This window comes from Helianthus annuus, chromosome 15 (assembly GCF_002127325.2).
Source record: "Helianthus annuus cultivar XRQ/B chromosome 15, HanXRQr2.0-SUNRISE, whole genome shotgun sequence".
NCBI classification, from domain to species: Eukaryota; Viridiplantae; Streptophyta; class Magnoliopsida; order Asterales; family Asteraceae; genus Helianthus; species Helianthus annuus.
The window spans coordinates 27,059,992-27,071,228 of NC_035447.2; the positions used below are offsets into that span (position 1 = coordinate 27,059,992).

Genomic DNA, 11,237 nt, shown 5'->3' on the forward strand with positions numbered 1-11,237 from the left:
GTAGGGATTCTCTAAGATCTCCCTAATGTATGCATCTTTATCGAAATAGGGATCTAGAGGATCTAACCCTGGGTAGGCTCCTAGATTGGGCATTGGAAATCTTCATGTATCGAGTAGCGTTGCACATAGTCCCTAACGTCATCCCACCAGGGGTCGTAATTTGGGTCTAGGGGATTTGGTGCAGGTACCCTAGGTATTTCTTCCGGATTGAAATCATGCATTTCTACTTGGTTTTCAGGGTTTTCTATCTCCATGGGTTGGTCAGGAATTTGTGGTTATGGTTGGGGTGCTAGCATTTGCTCCAGGTTTGGGTCAGCTGCAGTGGTTGCTAAGATGTGAATATTGGCTATACCCCTATTAAGCATATCCTGGGCATATGCATCGGTTTATCTTTTGGCTGCGGCTAGTGCTCTCTGGTCTTGTAACTTTTTGATACGTTTTCTACGCTTGTGTGCTCCCCTACTGAACCATCCCCTCTTTTTCTGAGGAAATGGCTCTTCAGATTGAGCCTTAAACACAAAGATTCCTTCTTCCATATCAGTAGAGTACCCTGAGAGGGCAGGCTGAAAAGAGGAGGTGCCTTCGCTTCTAGGCGAACCAGACAATTGACGATACGCGTCAGATGGCCCTTGGTCGCTCATACTGTAAACTAACAAATAGTCAGATAACACATAACAAGAAAATACAATTATGCATGTATTCCCGTTATTTATTTCCTAACACTTTGAATTTTGGTGTCAGCAGAACACTTTTGTGGCTGAATCAGTGGCATAGCTCTGATACCACCTTCTGTCGCAACCCCCGATCCCAAATCCCCGGGAACGGGCGGCCGCGAGGCAGTTTCGGTGGTATCGCGTTATTTGTCTAATTTGGCAGCGGAATTTACATCAGGACCGTAGTTAGGAAATATTTTGTCAGAGTAAAATACCACATTTTCATAACATTAAACACATGGGTAAAACCCAACTTTTCAGTACATATATCTTAGGGATACACCCTATTTTATTTAAGAAAACCATCTATTTCTTTTTAGGTAACTTTATTGCCACTTTTCCAAGTCTTCAGTGCTGTCCAGCTGGCTTCTATTTGGCTTTCACATTTTGTTACCTGAAACGCGTTTTAAAAATATTTTATCAGTGGGAAATACTGGTGAGTGAATCCCAGTTTAATCAAGTTATCATAGAAACCATTTTACAGTATTGAGGGCGCATCCGCAATTACATTTGTTTCCAAGTTATATCAATTACCACCACACGATACTGTCGTTCCAACTTATGGTCATGTTACTCCTTTACCAGGTGGTAACAAATTTTGTATACAAAACCCCAAATTTACTGACTGTAATTGTATTCGTACAAATACTCAATAATTGCTATTCGCATGGAAAGATATTTAAGGTTTTGTAAATCAGTTCACAAAATAACTTTACAAAAAGAGGATTACTCACATTGCTGTCTTAGGGTTTTCAGTAAGGATTTCCTGGGAATAATCTATAAATTACACAAATGCACGTGTGTTATTATAATAACTCATTTTAACATTAGTAAAACCCTCTCCGAGACGGCATTCCAACGACTACGTCGGGCAGAACCACGACAGCCGTTACGGAACCCTAGATCAATCGGGCAGAGTAGCTAATACGTCTCCAGGGGTTATGATACTTACATCGTAGCAGAACCTCGCTATTTAGGGGGTATAATACCCGCGTATAAAGCCTAATATTCAGAATTTGAGATTTGAGAAACGATTGTGAGCGAATTCGACTGAGATCCGAGGCCATCTATTTATAGTTGCTGAAACTGGTCCTCTCGCGGCCCGCGTAACACACAGATAGGGCCTACGCGGCCCGCGTTGACTCCGGTCAACTGCGTAGCTTAGCTGGGTCATCAACTAGCTTGTCCGGGTGTTGGGCCACGTGGCGGCCCAGGGCCGTGCCATATTTTGGGACCCTCGCGACCCGCGTTAACTAATCGAAAATCTTACGCGGCCTGCCTAAACTAAAGAAATCAACGAAATCAGGTTTAAACCTCTATACCGCCCGCGTAAGGTTGAGGTGGGTTCTACGCGGCCCGCCTCAGCTTAATTAAACTTGTTTTTAATTTATTTTTAATGCTATATTGTATTTCGGGCTCGGTTTTTACGTATGGGGTGTATTTTGGCACATTTCGGGATATTTTAAAATATATTAGGGTGTCGGAAAAATAATCAAGGGTGTCGGTTTAAACCAGCAGCTCGGTTTCTATGGTTTGCAAACGGTTTTTGATCAATCTATGGGCCAAATTTGATGGTTTTTAAGTGCCCATGGTATCCAAATACCATGTGCCCACTTGTACGGACGAGATCGAAGCACGTTTTTCGACGAACGATCTTAACGGTTCTTGAATTCCTTTAAATACCCACCCTCACTTCTTCCCAAAGCACACTTGAATCTGATTTTGGCTCTCTAAGTTGAAGTTGATGCTTCATACCTGAGAGTAAATCGGATCAAGAGCTTGCGGGGACCTTCTGTAAGTATTCTTTCGTTCTTTTCATTCGTTTTTGTCGTTAAAGTCAAACTACGTTTGACTTTCTGCTTTGACCAGTTTATGGTCAACGCGAAGTTCTTTTGAACTTCATAACTTGAGCGTAATCACGATGGTTATAGTCCCTAGTGACTATACCTACTGATTACCACGTTATATAGGCTCACTGACGAGTCGTAGTTTCGGCCAAAATGCGTTTTCTCGCGTATTTTGTAACCAAACTACTCTAGGATATCAAAACCGTTTGTTTTGATATCAAAACTTGTTTTCTAACTTGACTAAACATGTTCTAGCATGTTTAGCTCATCACTTTTTTTTTTATTAGTGCTTGTGTGGAGCCGAAAGTCAAGCGGACTAAACACCCGCTTAGACTTTCGAACACGACCCATTTGGTCGATCATTAGGATCCGACCAAACATACTTAGTGACCATAGTTGCGTAGGGAATAACCTTCCGAGGTTATACCTTATGGTCACTTAGGTTTAATTAGTCGCATGATAGGTAGTTTATATGCCATTGGTAAATGACCAAAATGCCCTTTTCATACATAATTGGTAATTAAGCATATGTAACCCAAACTTTTGTCATGTAACTGATTATGTAACATAATTAAACATGTTTTGGCATGTAATACTTGTCATAGGACTAGTTAGACGTCTCAAATGCGCATTACGCACGACGCGTTAAAGTAGCGTAAGCTACCTTAATGGGTCACAATGGGTCGAAAGCACTTAGGTTAGGTTTCAATTTAGGATGTAAGCTTTGTTAAACCATATCACATAAGTTCCAACACTCATTTGGTTTACAAGACCTCATTCTGTCCAATCGTCTGATTTAGGCGTCTATTGTTTGACTAGTGGTTCGATCACTAGGTGCTACTTGATTTCTCTGGTTTACTTGAGTTTGTTGAAGTTCTATTGATCGAGGATACTTTGCACTTCATGTGACTACATAGTTCCCCTATTTTACTGTTTTCAATTGTTTTGGGTGATTCATATGTACGAAATATTTTCAAGGTTAAACAATGGTTTTTCAAAAACAATTAAGATGGTTTATACAAAACTAATAACGATTTCAATAAAGTGAACAAACTTGTTGGTTGTAGTTACATAACAAATGACATTCATTAGCATTGATCAAGCCGACCAGTATTAGGTTATGGTACCATAGGATCTGACAAATCCCGTTATTTTACTGCACCCATGGTTATGTGTGGGGGTTGTGGGTAACGACTGAATCTGATGTTTGTTAACTTACCCTTTGGCGGTTTGTTAACTCGAGAAGCGAGAAGCGAGGTGGTCGAGTCACGAAGGTTTGAATGTTGTTAGCGAGACAACCATATATAGTTTTCACAAATTAAAACGAGGATGATTTAAACGATTTTAAACGAGAACGATTTTGAAAAGATTTTAACAAGTTAAACGATTTGGGTAAACGATTGGTTTTTGGTTAGTGTTTAGATAACGGGACGGGTGTAATGTGATGAAAGCATGGTGGATACGCCGCTGGTACTTCCTATATATAAGTGTTTTCATCATATTACATACTGTGGTGTTATTTAGTTCACTTGGGTAAACGATTTTGAAACGATGTCACATAATGATGTTTTCTAAAAGATATAAACCATACGAGTTTTTAACAAGTTTTTACAAGATGTTTTACAAGTTGGTTTTCTAAAACAAATGTTTTTGGGGTTAAGAATCATGGCTACGAGATTTTATAAACTATAACCATCTTGATTTAAGTTGGTTAAATTATGTTGCAATACACTTTTCAAAACGAGGTTTGTATTTTGAATCTTGTAGTCTAACTAAGTACTGCAACATATAAACGAAGCCATGATTCCGATACTCTTATAAAACCTATGTACTCGCCAACATTTCTTTGCTGACTTTGTTTTTACATATGTTTCAGGTGTTGTTGCTTAATGTGATTTCTAGGATGCATGCGTCACATAGGATCTGGACAAGGCCTTAGTGACATAAAAACAATGATAGACGATATAAAACTTGTTTGTTTTGTGTCAAGACAATGTTAATATTTAATTTTATCAATAAAACGAAACTCTTTTTGTATCCATGGTTATGAAACGATAGCTTCTGTTACAACACTCCCCGACGTTTCCACCACGGTTTGTTGTCCTACGTGGTCGGGGTGTGACATAAAGGGCATAATTTTACTAAATCAACAATCAAGTTTCATGACTAATTATTTAGCCAATTTTAAACATTTTTCTTAAGTTCATATGTCAAATTTTCACATCACATTCTGGATTTACTTCATGTCATTCAATAACACTCGTTACATAATCAAATCCCTAGTGTTCTTCATCATTCTTAAAAACCCATTAAACACCTAAGTAGTGATTATGAGTTTTATCAACATGAACACAATTTCAATAGTTTATTAACTAGGGTTTGCTTCTAATCATACATTCATTCTAATTTCACCCAAATAACTATCATTCAAGCTCAAATTTCGAATTTCAAGTGTTCATCAAGAATTTGAGAGGAACAAAATGGTGGAATTTGACATACCTTATGATCACTTCACTGAGGTGATCACTAATTCGTGCTTGGATTTCAATTTGGGTGTGATTTACCCTTCCAATTGCTTGAATTTTAGCTAGTTAGGGTTTGAAGGTGAGAGCTCTTGGCTTCTCTTGAAATTTCGACCAGAACACACACTCAAGGTGTGTGTTTTGGTGTTTCATGTTTTATTTAATACAAACTTGTTTCAAGTTTGTCACATTTGGCCCCTATGCTTTACGCAAGTTGCATATAGTGTGTTTTAACCAATTTTTCTTATTACTACAAGACTTATAACTAACTAGGTTAAACATCCCTAGTTAACTTAGTGGGTTCAGGGAAATCATAACCCGTTTTATTTTTAAGTCCCGTTAACTCGGGCCTCTTATGAATTTTATTTACTCAAAAGCTTTTATTCTCTTTTTATTTAATATGAGGTTTATTTATTTAAATCCTGATATTACCGGGTTAATATTTACCACCTACGGTATTTTACCTGTTCATTAATATTAACGTGGTTTGATTACCAAAACCCGTTTTTTGGGGTGTTACAAGTCTACCCTCCTTAAAGAGGTTTCGTCCCCGAAACTTCTTTACCAGTTCATTGGCTGAACGAACTTAGTTTCATTTCTATGACATTCATTCTTTCCGGTATAAAGTTTTCATTCGTATTGACGTGTGCGTCTTTTAGGTATATATCCTCATGGACCGTAACCTTTTATCATTTATTTCCTATCTTTGTCGCCTATTTGACCGAGTTGTCTTTTGACCACTCGGTTACTGAGTCCGTCGGCATGTTTACTTCATGCTAATCCTACATTGACAAGCGCTTTACATAGGTCATAACATTACTTTGACTATAAATGGTTTTACCGGCTAGATTGATTAGTCACCGTTTTACCTCATACCTCGTCATTCGGGTATACTATATTGCCGTCATCGGCCTTTTGCGTGCTTATAATTTCATATTTAGTAACTCACATTACAACATGGTTGTATTCTATATCACTTTTCATGTCCGTAATCACATCATGTCATGTTTAAGTTTATGTCAGCTTTTCATTATCAAAATCTTCTTTCTAACGTATCGTCTGACACCTATCGGTGTTAAGACCTATATCCTTTATTATTAACTATTTTCTAATTTTTCTCGTAATATTCATATTTGTTGAACGTTGTTTCTTACTAAAACTAAATTTTAGTTTAACGTTTTTTTTTTCTTTAACACATGTCAATTAATCATATCGAGAATTTGACGACAAGAATTATTCTTTTTCGTTATTGCTTTATGCGAGGAATCATAACTAGTTCCCACGCTTTACACAAGTGACCCGTAGGTTCTTTTGCTTAGCCTTGTAGGCTATTTCTTCAGGCTTTCACCCTTTTTGGTAAGGCCCCTATAGTTTATTTCTTTCTATTGCTAACGCGAGGGTCATTTAGTCCTTTAAACCCTTACATTGTTTATAATCCTGAGGGTTATGATGATCCTATAGATCATCTTTTACTCGTGTCATTTCGCTCTTAAAAACACATTTTTGGTGTCAAGGCACCCTTTTTAAGCCTAAATTTCGTTCGTTTTCATTTTTCGAATTTTATCGATTTGACCGTAGTCTCAGGCTACACCCGTTTTCTTTTTGGACTAATCTTCCGACTCTATAACTTCCTATGTCATTTGCGCACCGGTTTGTTTTCCACTCACCATTATCCGGTTCACATATTTATTTATTTACAACCTGTTACGCGGGTTCTTGTATCTTAATGTTTTAATGCTTTCGTTGTCTGGTTTGCATTTTCTTCTTTATACACTCTCACTACCCATCACATAGGTTTATTAATAATTTGTGCTCCCATTAATGGTTTGCGCTTATTTGCACCACCGAGCATTATACTTTATTTTGATTTATTTGGTTTTATTAGCGAAATCTATCGCCTTTATCCAACCAAGTCCTTTATTATTAAACATTTTACTTATTTGATTCGAACACCCTCTCTCTTTTGTTAGTAACCCTTAGATCCGTCTCTTTTATCAATGTCCCAACGGTTCATTTCTTAAGCCTTATTTAGTAAAACCACTGCTATTGTTGTACGGCTTTTGGGGTTTACTCGTTTTCGTTCCAACACTTTTAAAATGTTCATTTTACTAATCTTTTATACAATCACACCCATCAATGTAATTGTGACAACTGCCACTTTACGGTAACTTTCTTACACTTAAAATACCCATTTTAACTACATTTTTATGCATTTTGAACACCCGAACTGCGTATTTCGTGGCATACACTTAGAATACTCATGGAATACTTACTTAGGATGCATATGATTCATTTTTATTAAGTACATTTGAAACAGTTTAAACAATGCATCGAAACAACTAGAAAAGCACCTAGTAAACTAGTATTCTGACGAAAACGCAGGATCCGCAGAAATCATCTAAACGACATCTTTAGGACTCAGACGGAAGTCCAACATCTAATATATATTAAACCCTAACTAGGAATGCAATGGTTTGATTTAAAACCTTTCCGAAGTCCGATAACACTAAACATTGCCCGAAAAGCACTAAAAGCGACGATTTCAACACTTTTCCGCAGAAATTCTGCAGAAATCGGCTTTCTAATATTTTTACAACATGTAAAAATGCTATCTAACATAGAATTCATGTGAGGATACTTTCGGGTATCATCCGAACCAATAACTACATCAATTCACACAAGTTACACAACTTAGCGTTCAAATAACGTCTAACCGAAACAATTCGAAACGAATACCCGAACAATACCAAATCTTTTTTTTAATGACCATCTAGTGTTAATTGGATCATTATGGTCTAGTAATGGCCACTTAACACCCTCTAATCACTTAAACACCTTGAAAAAAAATTGCAAACACATAAACACCTAAACACTTAACCATTTTTACCTCATTTTTGAATCCTTAAATTTACTAACACATGAAACCACATATGGCAACCCCCAAGAAAATTTGGGCCGTAAATTAGGGGTCCCACACCCTTAATTTGGTGTTAAAAATATCTAGATATTTTTACTTTTGCAAGTGGATGAAATTGGGGAATTATTATAACACTTACACATTAAGTTTACTAGCACATTTCCATCACTTTACGCCTTATTTACACACACATAAGAACACTCTCATCTTCATCATTTTCACCAAGAATACCCACCAAAAACCCATTTCATTTTATTACATCTTTGATGATCAACATGGAGAATAATGAAACATAAGATGATCTAAAGCATCTACAAGTTAAAGCACACTTTTTCATCCATTCAAGAGTTTTATACCAACAAGATCTTCATCTTCTTTGCTTCTTATCAACACCTAGATCATCCCTAGCCACAAGTGCTAGAAGTGAGCTTCTAAATCTTTTTTTTTTCATAGTTATTTATGCTTATGATTGTTAAAATAACTAGTTATAACTAAAGAAGCATACAACATATTATGAAGACACAAAGAAGCAAAAATAAAAATCATGATATATAAGTTTGATTATGTTGTGATCTAAGTCTTATTACTTGCTTATTTAATCTACTCTTGATGAAGATCATAAAAATAACTTGTTAGATGATGTTTAAAAACATGATCTAACAAGTATACATGTCTATGTTAAAAGGGTTTTTGTTAAACATAAGGTTTAATGGATGATCATAATATTTGGTATTGTTAAAGTATATAAAGTTTTTAACTAAAAATAATGCTTTTACAATATTTGTAAAAAGAAGCATGCAAGGTGGGTTTTGTATAAAAGTTTGATAAAACTAGAAGTAAAGTATGATTTTTGAACTAGTAAACATATGTAAAGATCATACCAAAACCCTACATGATTATGAGTTCATCTTGTTAAGTTTATGTTATAATCTCATATGTTTTTGTTAATAATATTATGAGTAAATTGTTGGTGATTTTGGAAAGAAAAAAAGATATGTTTTATTAAACATGGCAAAGTCCATATTTCTAATGAAATATGGCCAATTTTTCTTAAAAATGATATGTTATGAAAACTATTATTTTTGACAAAATCTTTATTAGATTAAAAAGATTTTAAAGAATAGTTTTTGTAAAAGCAAAGTTTGATATAAATATATATTTTTAAGAAAATATATATTTAGTTAACTTAACAACTTAGGTGCTATGTGTTATTTGTTTGTATTAGTTATATGTATTATAACTAGGAACTTGAATACAATGGTACAAATAAACACAATGTACATTTCGACTAAAGTCTTACAAGACTACATGTAAACACGCCTTAAAAACAATTTACGGACATTCCGAGTTTTCGGACACAACTTATGGTCAAAACGGACGACAGGCGAATCTATGAACATATCGCCATTCCGAGGAGTTACTACGACGCTTAGGCGATCTTTCGACGCGAATACATACAAATCACCGACAACAATATCCGGATGTTTTGAAACTTATAAAAACTATTATGTATTCTTTTAATTAAAAAGCCTATAGTTAGTAACTTTTATAAAAATGAAAGAATATATTTTAACACATGGGCTTATTTTATAACAAATGGGCTTGTTTTACATATGGGCCTATTTTATATAAATGGGCTTATTTTTAATACAAATGGGCGTATTTTACATATGGGCTTATTTTATACAAATTGGCTTATTTTTAAACACATGGACTTATATTATACAAATGGGCTTATCATCCTAAATGGGCTTAACATAAATACCTGGGCTAAGCCCAATATCAAAAACTCATGGGCTAAGCCCAATACCAAACATATGGGCCAAGGCCCAATAACATTAAGCCCAATACTATTTAGGCCCAATAACATTTGGGCCCAATAAATTCTTGGGCTAGGCCCAATAATATTAAGCCCAATAACATGAATACATGGGCTAAGCCCAATGTCAAAACATATGGGCTAAGGCCCAATAACATTAAGACATGGGCCCAGCCCAATGTCATATAATTGAAGAAAATATAATTATAGAATTTATTCAGACAAGATCCAATGATACAACTCACAAGATACAAGATTACATATATATATATATATATTTGGTGAAAAATATATATAACAGTTTAACAATTTATACATCTAATACACAGTTCAACGAACAACAAAGACATACAAGTCTTAAAAACATTTAAGACAGAAGACTTGTACTCAAGTCGTTTACAAAGACCGAAGTGTCTAACACATATAAGAACATTTGTAGGTCGCAACATTGTTCAAGACGACCACGCGTAAGATCACGAACACGTACCATTCACGGACGCAATACTGTGAGTTCATGTCCCCTTTTCATTTAAATGTTCTACAGCTTTACAACTACCGGGGAAAATACATGTTCAACGTATGTTAAAGTTAGGGAATGAAACACCTTAGATCATGTGCGAATTAGGGTTATACATCTAAGCACCACTAATCTAGTTTGGACCAAGGTACAAGTGATTAGATCTAATGGGTTTTGGCGAGCCCCACTCTTGGTCGTGGACCCATACAGAAGAGTGCTTTTGTGTCCCAGTCGATAGGAGTCGACATAAATCGTCTAGGGTTGGATTGCTTCCTTTTTCGTCACACATATTAATGTCCTTGCAAAACATTAACGATCAACGATTTCATTGACGCTTTACATACTACAACTTACATTTTAAATACATCTTTTACAACTAAAATGCATGAATTCGCCAACTTTTGTTGATGTTTTCCAAACGTAACATGTATTTCAGGGAATTAATGGACCATGTCGGGATTCTCAGTCAAGATAACAAGTACCAGAACTCCATGCCATCTTTTGGAGGGTTTAACTATTATATTCCGCCTCTTTGCGGCAATATGATGGTTTAAACCTTAGTAGTTTATTTTCATTTTGATGTATGAAACAATAACACTTTACTTTCATGTTAATGGTTTGTAACCGACACACTAAACTTATGTTGTGATCTTTTGAAAACAATTATGTAATGGCAATGGAGTATGTTCATTCATATAGTATGTTCATGTAGATCGATATTTATGCAATGAAAACCATACAGATCACACCTCGCGCTTCTGCTATGAGCGGGTGTGACAGTAATTATCGTTCTTCCTCGTAAGGATTTGATTAATAATATGTTACTTGGATAGTTACCCATACCTAAGTTTCCAAATCCATATTTATTGATACTTCATTATTCACAGCAGCGAATAATATGT

General features: G+C 35.6%; 1 long non-coding RNA gene across 1 annotated transcript; it reads left to right on the top strand.

Moving 5' to 3' along the window:
- Positions 1 to 8,173: 8,173 nt before the first annotated feature.
- LOC110883394 lies at positions 8,174 to 11,011 on the top strand. The gene is made up of 3 exons (XR_002560452.2): positions 8,174 to 8,422; positions 10,258 to 10,324; positions 10,772 to 11,011. It is a non-coding gene; the product is annotated as an uncharacterized LOC110883394 (long non-coding RNA).
- The last annotated feature ends 226 nt before the right edge of the window (positions 11,012 to 11,237 follow it).